The sequence below is a fragment of the Apodemus sylvaticus genome, chromosome 4 (assembly GCF_947179515.1).
Source record: "Apodemus sylvaticus chromosome 4, mApoSyl1.1, whole genome shotgun sequence".
Classification (NCBI taxonomy): domain Eukaryota; kingdom Metazoa; phylum Chordata; class Mammalia; order Rodentia; family Muridae; genus Apodemus; species Apodemus sylvaticus.
This window is the reverse complement of record NC_067475.1, coordinates 150,956,268-150,976,848: the sequence shown is the minus strand read 5'-3', so window position 1 is coordinate 150,976,848 and position 20,581 is coordinate 150,956,268.

Sequence of the window (20,581 nt, the reverse complement as noted above, 5' to 3'; positions counted from 1 at the left end):
AAGTACAATATTGAAAAGATAAGGAGAAAGGGGGCAGCCCTGTCTAGTTCCTTATTTAAGTGGAATTGCTTCAAGTTTCTCCATTTAGTTTGATGTTGGCTACTGGTTTGCTGTATATTGTTTTTACTATGTTTAGGTATGGGCCTTGAATTCCTGTCTTTCCAAGATTTTAAGAATGAAAGGATGCTGAATTTTGTCAAATGCTTTTTCAGCATCTAATGAAATGACCATGTGGTTTCTTTCTTTGAGTTTGTTTATGTAGTGGATTGCATTGATGGATTTCTGTATATTGAACCATCCCTGCATCCCTGGGATGAAGCCTACTTGATCATGGTGGATGATCATTTTGATGTGTTCTTGCATTCAGTTGACAAGAATTTTATTGAATATTTTTTCATCGATGTTCATAAGGGAAATTGGTCTGACGTTCTTTCTTTGTTGGATCTTTGTGTGGTTTTGGTATCTGCGTAATTATGGCTTCATAGAAGGAGTTTGGTAGTGTTCCTTCTGTTTCTATTTTGTGGAATAGTTTGAAAGTGACTCAAAAAACTCCACCAGAGAACTCCTACAGCTGATAAAAAACTTCAGCAAAGTTCCAGGTTATAAAATCAACTCAAGCAAATCAGTAGCCTTCCTATACTCAAAGGATAAGCAGGCTAAGAAAGAAATTAGGGAAATGACACCCTTCACAATAGCCACAAACAATATAAAGTACCTTGGTTTGACTCTGACCAAACAAGTGAAAGATCTGTATGAGAAGAACTTCAAGTCTCTGAAGAAGAAAATGGAAGAAGACCTCAGAAAATGGAAAAATCTGCCATGCTCGTGGATCGGCAGGATTAATATAGTTAAAATGGCCATCTTGCCAAAAGCAATATACAGATTCAATGAAATACCCATCAAAATCCCAACTCAGTTCTTCATAGAGTTAGAAAGAGCAATTCTCAAATTCATCTGGAATAACAAAAAACCCAGGATAGCTAAAACTATTCTCAACAACAAAAGAAATTCTGGGGGAATCAGTATCCCTGACTTTAAGCAATACTACAGAGCAATAGTGTTAAAAACTGCATGGTATTGGTACAGTGACAGGCAGGAGGATCAATGGAACAGGATTGAAGTTCCAGAAATGAACTCACACACCTATGGCCACTTGATCTTCGACAAAGGGGCTGAAAATATCCAGTGGAAAAAAGATAGCCTTTTCAACAAATGGTGCTGGTTCAACTGGAGGTCAGCATGCAGAAGAGTGCGAATTGATCCATCCTTATCTCCTTGTACTAAGCTCACTCCAAATGGATCAAGGACCTCCACATAAAGCCAGACACAATAAAGCTAATAGAAAAGAAACTGGGGAAGACCCTTGAGGACATTGGTACAGTAGGAAAGTTCCTGAACAGAAAACCAATAGCCTATGCTCTAAGATCAAGAACTGACAAATTGAACCTCAAAAAATTTAAAAAAAAAATCTGTAAGGCAAAGCACACCATCAAAAGGACAAATCTGCAACCAACAAATTGGGAAAAGATCTTCATCAACCCTACATCTGACAGAGGGCTAATACCCAATATATAAAAAGAACTCAAGAAGTTAGACCCCAGAAAACCAAATAACCCTATTAAAAAAATGGGGTACAGAGCTAAACAAAGAATTTTCACCTGAAGAACTTCAGATGTCTAAGAAGCATCTTAAAAATTGCTCAACATCATTAGTCATTAGGGAAATGCAAATCAAAACAACCCTGAGATTTCACCTTACACCAGTCAGAATGGCTAAGATTAAAAACTCAGGAGACTGGAGGTGTTGGCAAGGATGTGAAGAAAGAGGAACACTCCTCCACTGTTGGTGGGGTTGCAAATTGGTACAACCACTCTGAAAATCAGTCTGGTGGTTCCTCAGAAAACTGGGAATGACACTTCTGGAGGACCCTGTTATACCACCCCTGGGCATATACCCAGAGGATTCCCCAGCATATAATAAGGATACATGTTCCACTATGTTCATAGCAGCCCTATTTATAATTGCCAGAAGCTAGAAAGAACCCAGGTGTCCCTCAGTGGAGGAATGGATACAAAAAAACGTGGTTTATATACACAATGGAGTACTATTCAGTGATTAGAAACAATGAATTCATGAAATTCTTAGACAAATGGATGGAGCTGGATAACATCATACTAAGTGAGGTAACCCAGTCTCAAAAGATCAATCATGATATGCACTTAGTGACAAGCGGATATTAGCCTAGAAATTTGGAATTCCCAAGACATAATCCACATATCAAATGATGTCCAAGAAGGAAAGAGTGGCCACTGGTTCTGGAAAGACTCAGTGCAGCAGTATAGGGCAATACCAGAACAGGGATGTGGGAAGCGGTGGATGGGGGAACAGGGGGAGGGAAGAGGGCTTATGGGACTTTCGGGGAGTGGGGAGACAGAAAAGGGGAAATCATTTGAAATGTAAATAAAAAACATATCAAATAAAAAATATATCAAATAAAAAAAAGAAAGGTTAAGTGAAACAATAGGAACTTCATGATATTCCCTGTCATTTCTTTGGACTCTGTCAAACAATCTTTTTCTGCTTAGCAGCTTTTATTCTTCTGGTGACTGTATCTGAAGTTAAGGGTGAAGAGATGTATATCTAGATTCCTTGTGGCCAGGAGCTTTCCAGATTCTCTGGGTCCTGATGTTCCAGAAGGCAGATTGTCCAGCCTGCCCTTGTCCCTTATCACAACAGGCCACAACTATTGACTTAATTCGTATAGACTGCTGTCCCCAGGGATCTGTGGACATCCCACATTTTATCTTACAAAGCATACTACTTTAGCCACTCACTGACTGCCTAATTTTGCCACTACAGGTTGCTGAGAAGGAGGTGCCTAATTTGAAGTTGTCTATGAGATAATGTCCTGCCAGAGTCTCCAGGTGCCTTCTATCCCCTGCTATGGCTGTACACAGACCTCCACTCCTAAGGTTGGCATCTTTGTGACTTCTCCACCTCCTTAGAAACATTCAGTTAATATTCAAATTCTCAAAAGAATCACATTAAAAAGAAATCTCAACTTTAATCAAGCTATTATAGTTCTGAAAACAAAGAAAGGCAAAGAGAAATGCTTTTGATTAAGAGGGAAAATGAAATTCAATAGAGGTTTGATTGGAAAGACTATTAGTAAAGAAGCAATTACTTTAAAAAATGTTATAGCACACTGGTATTTCCTATCTCTATATGTCATGGGAAATAGGAGCATCATGCACTCAACTGCAAACAGCCTTTACTTCACTAATGTAAGTGCTACTTACTGATTTAGCACTAGGTGATATACCTAAGAGCTTGATCAAGAAGCCCCAGCACAGGGCTCACCATCTCACACCAAGTGTGTGTGAGGGCAGAGTGAGTTGGTGATTTTCAGAATACAAAAAACAAGTGTCATGCTCTCTGTATTTAAGTTAGTTTTAGATCTAAACCGTATTGATTTATTTTGTGTGTAGATTCTATGTGTGTAGTGGTGAGTGTGCATGTGGGACAGAGGATAACTTGGGAAAATAAATTCTCTCCTTCTATCATGTTGTTTCTAGGGACTGAATTCACATTGTTAGGCATGACTGCAAATTCCCTTAATCACTGAACTACCTTGCCAGCTCTTGAAATAATCATACAATTCTATCCCAGGATTGTGAGAACAAACAAACTTCGTTTATATCCTACCTGTGGGCAAATTAATAAAATTTAAGTGGATATTTAATCTAACATATGATTCTTTCCTGATTTGCAAATCCTCAATCAGTAAAAGTCTTTTTAATATACCTCCACACATCTATTTGAAGCCTTCCTCTCATTGTACAGAAGCTGTGAGGTTAAACCCTGAACATTACAGACACAGAGCTAGAAGCATTCTCCTTTGACTTATCTTGGAATATTTTAAAGTTCCAGCAATACAAGTAGGAAGATAAAGCAGAAAAATAAGAAATAAACCTAATTCTAATTTGGTTCACAAATTATAGTTGCTTACATGGGGAGCTGTAAGGGTGAAATATTTCATTCATTGTGTAGGGTTAAGGTCTCATATGCTCCCTCTCCTCTAGTCTACTTTGACATGTTCATTACTGTCTGTGTCCAGTTCATGTTTATGCAGTCATATTAGTGATAACTTTATGGGTGTAGCTTGAAGAGAGGAATAATGTAAATACATTAATCTCAAAAACAAAACAAATAATTATAAAAAAGAATTAGAATTTTTCTTAAAAGTTTAAAAGGATCAAAAAATATTTCATTCCACAAATATTAACTGCACCCGCATTGTGTTCTGCATTTATCATGTGTGCACCGTTTTATGAAAGTCTATGAACTTCTGGATCCAAAGTAGAATAGAGAACTCTATAGTTTATTTTCTCATGATAGTACTTGTAAATGACAGCTGAGAGAGGATGTGCACATCCTGAGCCCACCAGGAACAGGTGTTAAATAGCATTCAGAAATGTGAGTTCAGTGCTTCCTGAAGTCAAAAAACCAGGTATGCCCCTCCCCACAGTTACCTGGCAACAGCAAGGTAGGCTTGGCCTACTAGAGAAGGGGCTGCTCGCCCCTCCTCCCTCTCTTAAATCTCTTGCATCTCTTACTCTCATACTCTCCTAGCTTCTCTCTTGCCCCCTCTTGGGCTCTCCTCCCTTACCCCCACCCATGTGGTCATGGCTGGACTCTGCCTCTCGGCTCTCTCCCTCTCTCTGCCTTTCTCCACTCCCATCCCAGGTCCTGAATAAACTCTATTCTGTACTGTATCAGTGTATGTCTGGTCCCTCAGGGGGAAGGGCTACCTTGGCATGGGCCCACTGAGGCACCCCCTTCCCCCACAACACCGCAGAACATATTCTTACACCTCTTTCTCTTTTTATGATGACAGTAAACATTATGTCTGAAAAAGTCATAATAATAAATCATACCATTAACTGTTTACCTCAAAGACAGCCTCAGTCTGTGTGTCAAAAGACATTTACAGTTTAAGTGATTGTTTTTTCTCATCTGGTCGACAGCGTCCCACCAAAGACCACCAAACAAAGACCCAAGCACTAGGCATGAGCAGCCCTCTTTTGAGTTGTTAATCAGTGTTGTCCAAGAGCCTTCACACACAGCCTGTTGTTCTTGCCCTTGCTTGCCCACCAAAGGTGGAAGGTAAGTCTGTTGCTGACAACCTCTTGTCCAGAGGATCCTGAACTGTAATTGACCTGAATACCTTCTCCCTGAAGATGAACTTTCATTGTATAAGAATGTGCATGCAAGCTTTTCAACAGGGGAAGCAGCCAACAGTCCTACACCTCTGACAGCCATTACCAGCATCACAGCGTGATAACACTAAAGCCACAGGGGTGGCAGATATACCTTGACCGTAACCCAAGACTCCCTAATTGGACTTACAACCTGCTCACTAAAGAGAAACCATGCCTAGTACTGAGCTCCTGGCCAACTACCAAGGGCTACTGAAGTCACAGATCTTGAAGAACCTACAACCACCATTTTATTAAACCAGCATAATCTCTATCTACACTATAAACACTTATTTTTATACCAATAAGTGTAGTGCTAAGCCCTCATCAATAAAATTTCTCTCTGCAACAGACAAACTCTTACATAAAGTTATAACCAATCAAAATGCAGAGTTGTGGAGACCAGTTCCTATGACTATACCTAAAAAAACAACTCCCTCAGCTAAGGCTCATGGTGCACTGTGGAAGAAGAAGCCTAATCATTGTACAATCAAGAATATCATGGAGTTTGTGGGGTGTCGTGTCTCCCAGTAATGGCACAAGCTACTGTCATAAAGTCTCACCAACATGTCTGCCTAAATATGAACTAAAGACAATAGACATGCTGACATGAACAGGGAAAAGTCCCTGAAGCTTCAACCCTAAACAAAGATCTATAAGCAACTAAGGCAGTGATTCTAAACCTGGGGATCACAACCCCTCTAGGGTTGCCTAAGACAACCAGAGAACACAGATATTTGCATTAGGATACATAGCAATAGCAAAATGTTATGAAGTAGCAATGAAAATAATTTTGTGATTGGAGGAAACCACAATATGCTGAACTAGATTAAAAGGTCTCAGCATTAGGAAGATTGAGAACCAATGAACTAAGGAATTCTGAGAGTAGGAGAAACAGTCTTCTCCAGTAAAGAGAACACAAATCAGATATTCAATATCAATTGGCCATCCCTCAAAACATGCATACATGTAACATTATACAAACTGACAAGATTATATTTAGAAATATGTGTATATATACATATATACATGGTGATGGTTTGTATTTGCTTGGCCCATATGCTGGCACTATTAGGAGGTGTGGCCTGTTAGGAGTAGGAGTGTCATTGTGGACATGAGCTTTAAGACCCTCATCATAGCTGCCTGTAAGCTAGTCTTCTAGCAGCCTTCAGAAGAAGATATAAAGAACGCTGCCATGCTCCCACCTTGATAACAATGGACTGAACCTCTGAACCTGTAAGGCAGCCCCAATTAAACGTTGTCCTTATAAGAGTTGCCTTGATCATAGTGTCTGTTCATAGCAGTAAAATCCTAAGACACACATATACTTACACACACTCACACACACACACACACATGCATACACACACATACACACACACACACACATATGCATGTAATTGAATTTAATAAAAGGACATCATGAGTTTTTAAAAGGGTTAAACCAACGATGAGTATATAAGAGGGTTTGGAGAGAGGAATGAGAAGGGAGAAATGGTATAATTATATTTTAGTCTCATAAATAAAAGGAAAAACAGCATGGAAATGGGAGATGCATGTATAATATATACATAAAATATGATGCATATTTAAATAAACTCTAAAATAAATAGGCTGAAGAGGTATACTCTAATCAGAAATAAGACTGTGTGGTTGGTTGCCAGGCATGGTGATATACACTTTGAATATCAGTGCTTGAGAGGCAGAGGCAGGACCTGGTGGATATCTGTGAATTCAAGTCCACCCTGCTCTACAAAGTTAGTTCTAGGCCACCTAGTGCTACAAAATGAGTTTCAGACTAAAACTAAAAATACAGTCTGGTACATTTACATAAATCTATGTATAAAACGCAGCACAGCTGATTATCAACGGTTGTGTGTGATAGGGACTCACTCCACTGTCATCACAAATATGTGAGGATGTGAAAATGGGTCAATGGGTCACAACCACTTTCAGACGTTAAGGAGTATCATTGTATGTGTGATCCACTGCTGAGCAAAAATAGCCGATGAGATGCACACTTGTGTATCAACACTTAAATAGAAACAAGTGGCTTCACAGTAATCGGTGAAATTATGCTGCAAAAAATACTTTGCCTACCCTGTGGGTCTGTGTAAGCCCAGAGATGCTGAATCTTATTCCTAGGAACAGATAACACTATTTTGGAATTATGAACCTATTAAAATCAAGAAGCACTAGACAACAGTGATATGTTTAGTAAAGTGTACAATAAAAATTAAAATTACATAGCGTAATATTGTGCACCACTAATGATTAGTGAAGAACAGAACAAAAATTAATTTCTTCACAATAGCATAAATATATAAAAATTATTTATAGAGCAACTCAACATAAATTAAGAATCATATGGCAGAAATAGTTCATGGTTATGTTGGGTGTATGTGTGTGTGTTCAATAAAATGGTTAGTTACTAGTTAGAACTATAGACATTCCTGCTTCACAAATTAATTTATAGATTTTATGTAATTTTTAAATCCTTTACTTTTTCTGAATCTTATCACATAAAAATCCATGTCAAAGGAACAAGCAGCAAAGTCCTTTGTGAGAAAAGTTAGAGAATAAGTATCCCTCACTCAATGTTGCTCACACAATTGTACGCAGCAACAGCAGCAAAAAACATTGGTTGTGATAAACTTATTGGTCATCACCTGGAATAAGGCCATCACATTTAATTTGGGAAGGCTCCATGCTGAGCACAGCAGACCACAGAGAAGATAAAGGGACTTTCAAAGGGTTTCATCTAAGGAAGCCCAGGACACACAGCTGTTGAGTAGCTGGCGTATACATGTTTCTCCTAACTTTCAAAGTCGGGGTTTTGATCCTGCTTGTTCCCAGATGTTGGTGGGGATTAAGTAGCTTTACAGCCAGTGCTCATGGCTAACACTTGCTGAAAAATCAACCCATTCCTACTTTTTCAGTAATTAAATGCATTTTTCATCTAATCCAATAGAGTCAACACAGTAGGAAAGAACATTCGGCCCGGCTTGCATCGTCACTGCAGATGCCTGAGCTTGTACATAAGACCGTGATCATGGACATCTAATTCAGAGGTGAGTTTATTCTCCTTTTTCTCCAATCATTTGTAGAGTTATCTGTCAGAACAGTGACTACCGAAAAGCATTTAAAAGTCTGGACAACAGCCATTAAAAAATAATGAAGCAGGTAGTAGTAGATTTATATTTTATGAGGAGAGCAAGACTCCACAATCCCCAGTGTCTATGCGAAAGAGCCAGATTGGCTTTTTGGGCTCAGCAATAGATTGTTTTCTTCACAAGTAGTTATTATTCTAGTAGCAATGGTGTAGATCACCATAGGCAGCCAAAAGAAAAAAAACTATGGAAGTTTTATTATCCATAATAGTTGCTTTTGTTTTTGTTTCTGTTTTTTTTTTCTGAGACTGAGATTCTATCTCTGTGTAGCCCTAACTATCCTGGAACTTACTCTATAGATCAGGCTGGCCTCTAACTCACAGGTATCTACCTGCAGCTGCCTCCCTCCTGTTGAACTTAAAGGTGTATCCATAATACTTTAGTTAGTGAATTTAAACCAGATTAACGGAACATACTATTTACTATGTCAGACAATATGAAGAAACAAAGGTTTGATCACCTCCTTAGTTTGGTAAATTCATATAGAAGGCATAATTATCATTAAGTTTAAATTTCCTTTAAAGGAAAAGAAAAGTGCAGGGAAGGGATGGGAAGGGGAGGGGAGGGAGGGGAGGGGAGAGGAGAGGAGGAGACAGGAGAAACATAAGTCATTCTCTTTAGACTAGGAAAGATACAGTCCGTTAAGAACAGTATGCCTTAACTCTGAGCTGTGACAGTGACCTCCACACAAAGTAAAGGCCACAAACTACGAATGATCTTTAGATTTTTCAAAAGATAGCCACTGAAGCCGTCAGAGAAAGAAGAATGGTGGAGATATGGATAGTTCACCAAGTCTCAATATTTTACCATCACTTCTGCCCTAGGTAGCGGCCATATAAGAGAAAAGGTTTCTCAAAGCATGAACTTACTCAAGTCATTGTCATGCAAAGGGAGCGTGGCAGACTGAGTGGAGGGAGCAGGGATTTTAAAACCACTTTTAAAGTATGAACCAACCTGTAAAGAGCACATAGCTAGGGGCAGCTGACTCCACCCTCTTGGGCAGAAATTTCCTACTCAGTAAGATCATGTTACTTCCAGGTTTTCCTCTGCAGTAAACCCATGCCATCTATTTTGGAAACCTGGAAAATCTATTTAGGGTTTGTTAACAGCCTTAATTTTTTTTTTAGATTGTTAAAAGTAAAATTTCTTTTACCTTTATTTTTACCAAGTATTGCAAGGAAGAACAGAGAGTTGTGAACTAAGAGAGCACAAAGCCTTGCATGATTTAATGCATCAAAACTAAAACCAGTTCAGTTTGTCCCGTCTAACAGGAGCCATGACTTGCAATGCATGGGGGGTGGGGGGTTGTGGCTTTTCAAAAGGAAAATGGTTAAATGACTTCAGAAAAACAAATCTACCATTAGATTTACATATTATAACCCATAAAAGAAGGCAACTGCATCAAGATCAAATTGGAGGCCCTCAAGAGTCCTTTAGATCTGGTGTCAACCCAAGCTGCCCCTCTAGAGAGTTCCAGATTCCCTTAGCCACAGCAGGAGGTGAGTGAGCCCATGCTTCTCTACAAAACACTCAGTCACAATTTAGGATGAGGCAAGTTTGCCACTGCCATGCTTCCATTTATGGACATTTTTTCCATGTCGATGCTTGAGGTCATCTAGTGCTATCAGCTGGCTAGCTGTGTTTGGCTGGAGTTTCCTGTTGCCAATCGTACAACCTCATATTAACTAGTTTCCTCTCAGAACCAACCAGGCTGTGCTGGTGATGTTAACATGGAATTTTTGAATTTTGAGGACGACTTTCTTCCTCTTTGAGAATTGTGCACATATATACAGTGTGTTTCATCATTTCAGCCCTCCATCCCTGCTCTGACTCCACTCAGACACCCTGAGAGACATCCTTCTTCCAACTTGATGTCATCCTTTCATACCCTCTGAGTCTAAGAAGTGCTATCCTCATGTGCGTGGGTAGAGAACACTCTGGAGTACTGTGCATCCTAACAGAGACCACTTCCTTCTAGGTAACTGACTCACTGTAGTACTTCAGCCCTCCAACTGGCAAAACTCCTAATCGAAGGATGGAGTTCCTCTACCACCTGTGCTGAAATTTTGACTGGCTCTATCTTGTGTAGATCTTGTGCAGGCAACCACAGCCACTGTGAGTTCATGGGCACAACAGAGAAATGGAGTCTTATTGTTCAGTTATATAAAACCTTATTATAGGGATATCACATAGAACAGCCTATTCAATATGATAAAGCATTAGACAGTTTAGTATTAATTTAAATTTTAAAGTCTTTAGTACTCATAATTCCAATAATATATTCAAAGTATTTTGTAAGTTTATAGAATACACTATTCATGTCACTTTTGTTGACTGTTTTAGAAAAACAGATTGATTAAAGCTTAATTCACAATTTGCATACTTTAAACATAAAACTGAAGAGTCCAAGAGAAAATGGAATTAAGTATCTTCCATCTACCTATAATCTGTAGCTACTGGCCTTGCTCTAGACCAGAGACTCTCAGCCTATGGCTCATGACATTGTATATCAGATACTTATGCTACCATTTATAGAAGTAGCAAAATCACAGTTATGAAGTAGTGGCAAAAGTGATTTCACGGTTGGGTGGTCACAAATACATGTAGGACTATTTTAAAGGGTCGCAGCATTAGGAAGTTTGAGAACCACAGCTCTAGACTGTCTGTTATATGTCCCTATGTCTCCCTAACAAAGGGCTTTCCTCAGGGCCGGGCGGTGGTGGTGCACGCCTGTAATCCCAGCACTCTGGGAGGAAGAGGCAGGCGGATTTCTGAGTTCGAGGCCAGCCTGGTCTACAGAGTGAGTTCCAGGACAGCCAGGGCTACACAGAGAAACCCTGTCTTGAAAAAAAACAAAAAAAAAAAAAAAGAAAAGAAAAGAAAAGAGAAAGAAAGAAAGAAAGAAAGAAAGAAAGAAAGAAAGAAAGAAAGAAAGAAAGAAAGAAAGAAAGAAAGAAAGAAAGAAAGAAAGAAAGAAAGGGGCAGCTTTCCTCTATATTTATTAAATAGCACAGAAAGCATAGTATGGGCCAAGGATGGATAACTCTTTTACAGAGTTTTACGCAGGGTGCTGTGGAGAGTGGAAGAAGCCCTGAACATTCGGAGCCCTGCAGGAATGTGTGTTGTCAATATAAACTGGCCCATGTGTGTGTTGTCAATATAAACTGGCCCATGTCAAGGACCATAGCCTCAGATCCACAGTAAAATGACAAGCGTTCTCTGGAGGATGCTAGAGCCTTCCTCTGGTTCATGTGTGGTTGTTGGTAATATGTGTAGAAAATCTTCACTGTAGCTTTTTTAGTGGTTTTATCCTTGACAGCCAGAATATTTGCAGCTGGAAATCTGTTCCCTTACAGAGATTGTTCCCACTGAGATTACACTTCCATTAGGCAGCCGTGATCCAGAAACCCTGTGTCTTTGTATTTGCTTTTTATTTCTTTCCCACACAGCCCAGGTGAGGTATGTAGATGGAGCCTTGTTGAATGTAGCAAGGGATAAGTTACTTTCCTAACCCAGAAGGGTGAATGGCATTTCAATCATACACTATCAAGTCATGTCTGTCAAACACCCATTATAATGGGACATACAAGTAAGATTGGTTACATTGTTCCCTTAAAGGCAGGTCAAGTTTAAACAGGCTCAATATTCTACACAGTAGAGTAAAATCTTAAATACTTAGTCATAAACAATTTTAAAGAATATTGTTAACTTTGCTGACTTTTAGGTCCAGCAAATGTTCAATCTCTTTGAATAAAAGAGATATTTTTATAAAATTGTTTCAGTGTAATTTTCCTTAGCATTTTAAATAACATAATTACTTTGAAATATTATGTACTGGTTTTGCACTAATTCTTAGTTATTAGTTATTATTATTATTAGTTATTTCAAGTACCATGAGGAAGACTACTTGGATGAGGCATTTGAAAAGTTGAACTAAGTTTTACAAGAAAGTAAACAGTTACTATACTAAAATTAAGCCTAATATGACCAGTCTTTTTATGTATGGGATCCACCAACATACAATATTAAGTCAGCCCTTGGTATTGTAGTGTCTAAAATTTCTGTTCTAGATGTAGATGCTATTAAGTTCAACAAAGAGTAAGCCTCTATTAAGAATTATGAACCTTTAATTCTGTTACATGAAAGGACACATAAGGAGAGATCTTACCTAGCATAAAACATTAATTTTCAATAGAAATAAAGATTATTTCATGTTGTTACATTAGATGCACAAGTCTAGTCCAAGACCAACTAGTTATCTTACTGATTTGGCTCATGTATGTAACCCCACAGGGATTGTGAGATCATACTTATAGCTTTGGTAATTTATATTGCTGAAATAATACAGCTGAAGAGTATTCTACTGGAATGTTAGGCAACTTCTGTTGCAACATATCTTGACTATTAAAGAGAGAAAGACAAATACAAAAACTTGTAAGTTGCCACAAATATCATTTGACAGTGATTTCAAATGCTTAAGTGTAAGCCACGAAATTGTTAGAGATTTTCACTGAGAGATTCTAGTAACTAAAGAAACTTAAATTTTATTTTGTTTATGGCTCTTGTAATTTACTGTACACTTCAAAATACGTCCTTTACTGGGTGATTTTTCAAGACAGACTTGTTCTTTAAGTTGTTGTAGAATATGAATCAATTTATTTTCCCCAGATAACTGTTAAGGAATATTTTGTTCTGAAGGATCTGACTTTCTATAGTAATGGATTATAAATATGGCCTCTATTTGTGCCTCCCAAATGGAAAGCTCTTTAGCTGCCTAAATAAATTCCTTCAGAAGTGCAGTGGGAGATGAACTATGGTACTAACAGATTTGGTGGTATTAAGACAGGTCCTTGAATTTATCAGCTAGTATGGGATAAATACCAGTTCCTTCAATAGTTGTATTTATAAATATCCATAGCATCCTTAACAAGGATTTCAAAATCTAGAATAGCGTCCATTTGAGTCTATTTTATCTGAAGAGCCATTAGCCACAAGGATTGACAACAGTTTTACTTTGAAAAGTACTTTAAAGGGGTTAGAGAAATGCGTCAATGCTTTAGAGCACTTTTTGCTTTTAAAAAGTACCTGAATTTAATACCTAACACACACTAACTTGCTACAGTCTCTACCTCCACTTCCAGTGAATCCAGTGCCCTCCTCTGACCTCTTTGGGTACCAGGCACATATGGAGGGCACAAATATACATTCAGGCAAAATATTCATACACATAAAATAAATATATTTTAAATTCCTAGAAAATACTCAGCAAATGGCTAGAAAATCTAAGTGGCAGCTTCATGTGTACATTTTATTTCTTAAATTGTAGATAAATTTATTAAATTATTTCTTAAATTTAAGTCACATATTATAAAATCAGTGAAAATTATTCCTTTTTTATTTTTAAGTCTATATAAAATATAGCTATAACATATTTTTAAACCTACATCTTACTTTTATTTAATATTAATTTAATTAATTAAGACTTAATGATTTCTCATTTTTTAATGTTTTCCACAATTTTATTCTCTAAATCTCATTTCTACCCTGCTTAAACACTTACTGCCATTTGAAAGAGCAAAAACTAAGTTAACACAGATCTTCAGTTCAAAATATCTAGCAAAGTCCTGAATTCAACAAAAATGCATCTTCGTATGATAACAAGTAGAGCAATCAGTATTAATATGTTGCTTCTGTAATATGGAGGTTAGGAATCTGTAATCTGCAGAGTAAGCAGTCTCTATTAATGAATCCATTGATCAGTACGTTCAGAGATATGAGTCAGCTTGGGTTGACTGTGTGTTTGATCGAGATGTACTATCTATACACTGATATTCTGAGACATAACAAAAACAAATGTGTGTGGTGACTTTGGTTACATTTAAGATAAAGGAATTACCAAAACCTAATGGGAAAGGATAGAATTCTCAGCAAATGGCAGTGTAGAAAGTGACTGGATCTTTAAATCAAAATTAGAAATTGTCTTCTTTAATCATTACAGGACATTATAATTTGATCTAATTCCTTCCACTGAGGACCATGAAAAGAATTGGTATAAAATGAAGAAAAGTTTTTGAGGATAACAGTTTTTAAAGTGCTGGTAAGTGACTAAAGCTAACATCCAGGTTAAGACTGAAATGGAAAACTGCAGAAATAATACTCAAGGACATGTTTCCATGGGGCCATTGCTGACACATAGATACAAACAAAAGTAGGTTGAACAGTACTTTAGAGAGCCCTGTAGGCCAGACAGGTGGGAGCCTGGTGATTTGCCATCTATTTTGTGGAAACCCAAAAGTCTAGGTAAGATGAGCCCCCCATGTCTTGTCCCCCTCTGCACTTCCGACTCTGTGATCTCTATCATTGGATTATTGTGATCCTACCTACTTGTTTTCTCTGCACCTGGAACCAACAAATGGAAGTACTCTCTGGAGAAATCCCATGTCACTTAGCTATCAAATCACCACTTTTCAAATAAGAAGACCAAACTTGAAACTAGCCAAGCACTCAAGGAGAAAAGATAAAGCATTAAATCCTTTAGTATTTATGTATTTAGTATTTAGTATTCAGCATTGAATATCTGAGTAACTTTCAAGAATAAAAGATGGAGTAAAGAGCTGAAAAGATAAGACAACTTTGCATACAAAAAATAATTTTTATGGGGAAAATGAAATTGAGAAATCAATAAAAGGAATATTAAACATAGCATAAGACATTATTGAGAACAGAGACAAGGATGCAAAAATGTAGAATACAGAGAAAGGGGCAAGTAGAGTAGAGAGAGGAACACAACATCTACGTGGCTAAGTTCCAGAGGAGGTTAGAGGCCTATTTGCCAAGATTTCAAAAATTATAAAGGGCCTCAACCCAGGGCCATTCAAAGATGCATCCAATGTTGGGCCACATAAGCAATGAACAGGATAGTTGAAAACATTTTATTAGGTGCCAAAGCAACGGAGAAGTATGTCTGTGTCAAAGATCACAGACAGGTAGCTTTCAAAAAGCAAAGACGAGATAGACAACTGGCTTCTCAATAAAAGCCAAAACAATATAATAAATGCCTATAACTTCAAGTCATTTATTGACAAAATACCCTCTGTCAATGAAAATTTGTTACATAGGGAACTGACAAATGGTTCCTACACAACTTCAAGGCAGTTGCAACAAGGTAGACACAGCAAATACAGTCATAACAACAGGTAGTCACAATAACATTTTGAAACAAAGGTAGGACTGCAAGGCGATCATCACAAGTTTTTGAAACAAAACATGATTTCAGTTTCCTGAGACAGGCAACACAGAACCATTTGTAGTTAAGGTTACAGAATGGACACAATCCAACCCTTGAGAAACAGAGGTTGAATCACAGAGAATGAGCCAAGTCTGCCTTTAAATTATAAGATAGCTATGATGCACGAAAGCTGGTTTATCACTGGGAGCAGTGTATTGTGGCAGAGTGCTTTATAAATCCCCCAATATTGTAAAATTGCCAAAATTAAATACATCATAACATGTAGTACACTGGAATTTCTCTCTGTTTTTCTCAAAATACTACTTTTATTAATAGTCACCAAGTGTCTTGGAAATGAGATGGACATAACCATTTCCAAACAACTCTGTGGAGGGAATGGCAATTAAATTTCTTGAGATTTACCCTTCTGGCTCAAGATCTGAGTCACGGGTCAGGAAAGTTTGCAAGCAGTTATCTGTACAGCCATTGGTTTCTCTGACTCACAGCCAATGAGTAGGATAGACCATGGCAAACACTAACTGCTGAAAATTGGCCCAGGTATCAGGTAAGACATGCTTTAATGGTGGTGCATGGTGCATGAATTACTTTCTAACAAGAAGAACGTGACAAGGAAAACAAAAAGGAAAGTAAAGAAATGTTGTGAACTCGAAAAGTTACTCTCAGAAGTGTCGGTGGCATTGACAAATGTGTACCTCAGAACAACAAAACAGAAATGAAAGGGAACAGAAGAAGCTGAGGCTATTCAAGACTTTCTCTGGTAAAGTGTCATCCATCATTAGGATAACCTCAGTAGTGTGACCCACAATTCAAGAGGAGACAGACTGATGGATCCGAATGATGGGTCAGAGTTAGGGAGGAAAACAGTTGCGTCCACCCAAATTATGAAAGATTCTGAAAGTTGATGGGGAAAAGTTAAAGAAATTACCTTGAACTTAGAGGACTGTGAAATCTCTCTTTGAATGTGACAGACTTAGCAGCATCTATTTTCAGAGCAACTGTGAAGTATTTCCATTTGGGTGGCGGGAGGGTGGCTCTGCACAGCCAAAGAACAAGGTCTCCTGTCTCCACCAGGAGGGTCTGCTGAAGTCTGGAACTTATAAAAGTTGCTGCAGATTCTTCGAAAGTACTCACCCACGGAGCTGGGTGGTCCCTGGAGCCAGAGGTTAGGCAAATTGACTAAGCTTCTCAGAACCTTAGTTTCCCCAGATGTGAAATGGGAGTTGTAAAGTTCACACACATGCTGCAGTGATGGCAGCTAAGACAGTGCACAGGAAGTATTTAGTACAACATTTACTCCAAACCGCCACTGAGTAGCCAAAAATATCAGTACTTCAAATGCTTCAAAAGGAAAGTGGAAAAGAGCAAAGCAGTAATAGCCATTATGTTAAAATAGTAGGTTAATAATTTTTTTGCTTTATTTACAAGTTTGTAATGTAGCATTTCAGTAAAATGTAAAACAGATAAATAGGCCAATGTGTATTACTTTCAAGGGAGCATTAAACTTAACACACTCAAGTTACCTTCCAAAAAGCAGATGTATTAATTCAGAGCATTGAGAATGATGATCACAGTGATGGAGGAATGAGTTAGTAGAAATAATTAAAGATGAAGAGGATGTCTGGGATTGAAAAATAATGACTGAGGGGGGACTAATAACCAACTGCAAAAATCTGACAGGAGGAATACTGAATAGGCAAGAAAGATTATTTAATCAGATTTAGCACAGAATAACTAGAAGGGTATCTTTTGAAAAGAAAGAACAAAAAGAAAATTTTACCCCAAATGAGAAAGAAAATTTTCTGACAGTAAAAATTATTGTACAAGAAAAATCTTCCAAGGAAAGTGATGAAAGCCCATCCCAGGGGATATTTAAAATAAGGCTGGATAGAAACCAAGAAAATATATATGACAGAGATTCACAGTGCTTGGATTCAGCACTCACTTCCATCTCTATTTTATAGCAGCTTTGAAAAAAATGGGTCATTCAGCCATGCTGGGTGATTAAAAAGAGGTGAGAGCAACCAAACATCTTTGAAGTCTTGAGGTGTCCTGATTCCATGCTGGATGAAATAAATACAAGCCAATCACTACACCTATAGCCTAACATGCTTTGTGTTACTAGAAAATCACAAGCTAGGAGCAGTTTTCTGGCTGCACATGTGATGGTAGAAGGGTAGGATTAGGCTGTCAGGAAACTGCTGCTAAACCAAAGTCAACCAATCTTTTGAATACCATAGCTCAAGAGAATTATCCTCACACCTGGCTTTAAGGGATATAATAATCCTAACATATTAGCTGTTCTTGTACAAAACACTGTTTTAAATGATCAACCAATGTAATCTCAAATAGTTATGATAGGCTTGGAAAGCAGCTACTGGGTGACTGTTCGTTGGACCTTGTGAAGATGTATTCAGTTGTGTGAATATATATTCAACACAACTAGGAAACGAACAACAGGCCAAAGAAACCATTCCAGCTTTGAGGGCCAATGAGTGTACTAGTGCTGCTTACAGGAGTGTGGGTGACATTTAGATATGACATCACTGAAAAACCTCCTTCAGCACAAATAACATTCGTAAAAATGAACAAACCCTGTCTGACTTGCAAACACCAAAGTGCCATTTTCCTGCAGCAATAAAATATTTCATCTGTAACTTCAGAAGCCTGTGACCTGGGATTTGTAGGTTTCATGAGTTTCTTGGATTTTACAAGCATCCCTTCTTCTATAAAGGAATATTTCCATTCAGATAAAATAGCTACATACCAGCCTGAACCCTTTTCTGACTCTTAAATTATTTCTATCCTCTCTTTTGCTATGTTTCCTGAGTCTTGGAGAGGATGATACAAATATCTGATTATTTTCTTTATTCTAAATGCCAAAAGTCACTAGACCAGTTATGAATTTCAACAGTAAATCACTACCTTTTGCAAAAGAGAAGTTTTCTGTAAGTGAGATTGACAGCATCAGTATTCTGCAGACATAAACATAAATATTTAGAAGGTGATTTGGCAGGCAGGCACATCATATCCATTTAATAAAATAATAGCAACAACTTGTCCCTGGGATATGCCACCATAGGTCTTCATCCTGACTTTTAGTGATACAGGGGAAAAGATATACTATTCAATTATTAGCTTTAGCACATACCTAACATCTTAAACTGTTCTCTTACATTGACAGCCTTACTTCTAACATAGTCAAGGTCAAGGAATACAAAATTCTGCTTCTGTTCTATTTCTGTGCTTCTTGGGACCTGGACCTCTTCAGAGCATTAGATCCACTGGACCAGAAGATCTAATTTAATCAAGTTTCTCTTTGTTTTAAATTTCGGAATGCTAGCCAGATGTAATGGCACACACCTTTAATTCCAGCACTTAGAAGGCAGAGACAGGGAAGGCAAATCTCTGTGTTCAAGGACAACCTGGTATACACACACACACACACACACAGAGAGAGAGAGAGAGGTGGGGGGGGGAGGTCCTTGCCTATAATATCTGAATGCATATAGACAAGTCTTTGCTGGAGGTGAGAAAGCCTGGTAAGGTCGAGCAAAAGCTAGAAGCCCTAGAGACCCTGAAGGGACAGTAGGAGCTTCCCCTGATCCTGGAACCAGGTCCCCCTTCTTACATAGATGCAGTCCCCCAGAGAAAGATTTGTACCATCAGTTACTTTAGGGGCAATGCTCCCAAGCCCTTCCACATGTAGATGAAGCATCCCTAACATCTCAGACCAAGGCAATAGGAAAAGAGATGTGACCACAGTCAAGTAGGCCCCAAACAGAGTTCTCCATGCTAATGAGGTACCCAGAGGGCTGATCCAATAAGCTCCCCTTCCCAGACATTCCTCCCTGAGAAAGCTATTTCATCTCAGGCCCACCCTGAGAAGCAGGGTATGGTTTTATGCATCCATCTTCTGCCATGACAATAAACTGTTTAGAACCACGGGCTGTCTCTTTTCACCAAGATGGGCCATGGGGCACCCTGAAGAAGCCCTTTGCCTATAGAGCTGCAGCTTAATCTCCCGCAAAGGGCCTCTCTGTGCTTCTCCAAGCCTGTCTCTGCCAAGCTAAGGACAATCATCTCTGCTGGGACAAGCCAGAGCTCCCCTTGTCCCTCACCCCAGGCTAGACACTGCCCTTAGCCCGCTGGGCCCTGACTCTGTTCTCTGCTCTTCTGCTACCCCCAGTGGCACCTGGATGTCCGAGAGTCTGAGAAGCCCACACCCCTGGCCTCATGGCCACACTCCTGAGCCAGTTCTGGCTTTCCCACCCCTAAGGTGGTGCCTCCGCACTTTCCTACCGCCCAGCACCCGCTCTGGCAAGTTCTGTCTCCCCAAGTGGCCATGCCTAGCTCTAATAGGTAATTTAACATCTCAGTAGTACCAAACCTTCGACTACTGAGTGGCCTTAAATCCAACCAGAAATCAGTTGGTTACCCGTAGAGTTTTCATGTCACTACAGTCTGTGTATATCTTGCCTGGCATATTGGTAGTGTAGCACTGCCATCCTCTCCAAGTAAATTCCAGATGCCCTCAGCACTCAGCAACAAGGCAATGCAAAGAGGTAGTAAGGCCAAATATACAATGAAAATACATCATTGCTTGTAGCAGTTGCTCCCACAGAAGAACAATCCTGGCATTGCAGTGGCATAGCTGAAGCTGACACCCTCTTTTGTTCCTTACCACCTCTGTTCTCTCTTTATGATCAGGACATAATGGACCCTTATTAGGGAATAAGAGAAAAACACAGCAAGTTGTAGATAGTAGCATCTACCAGGAGGAAGGAGGAAGGAGGAAGGAGGAAGGAGAGAGAGAGAGAGAGAGAGAGAGAGAGAGAGAGAGAGAGAGAGGTTGTCCGTGAAAAGCCACATGGTAAGAACATGTTCCACTATGTTCATAGCAGCCC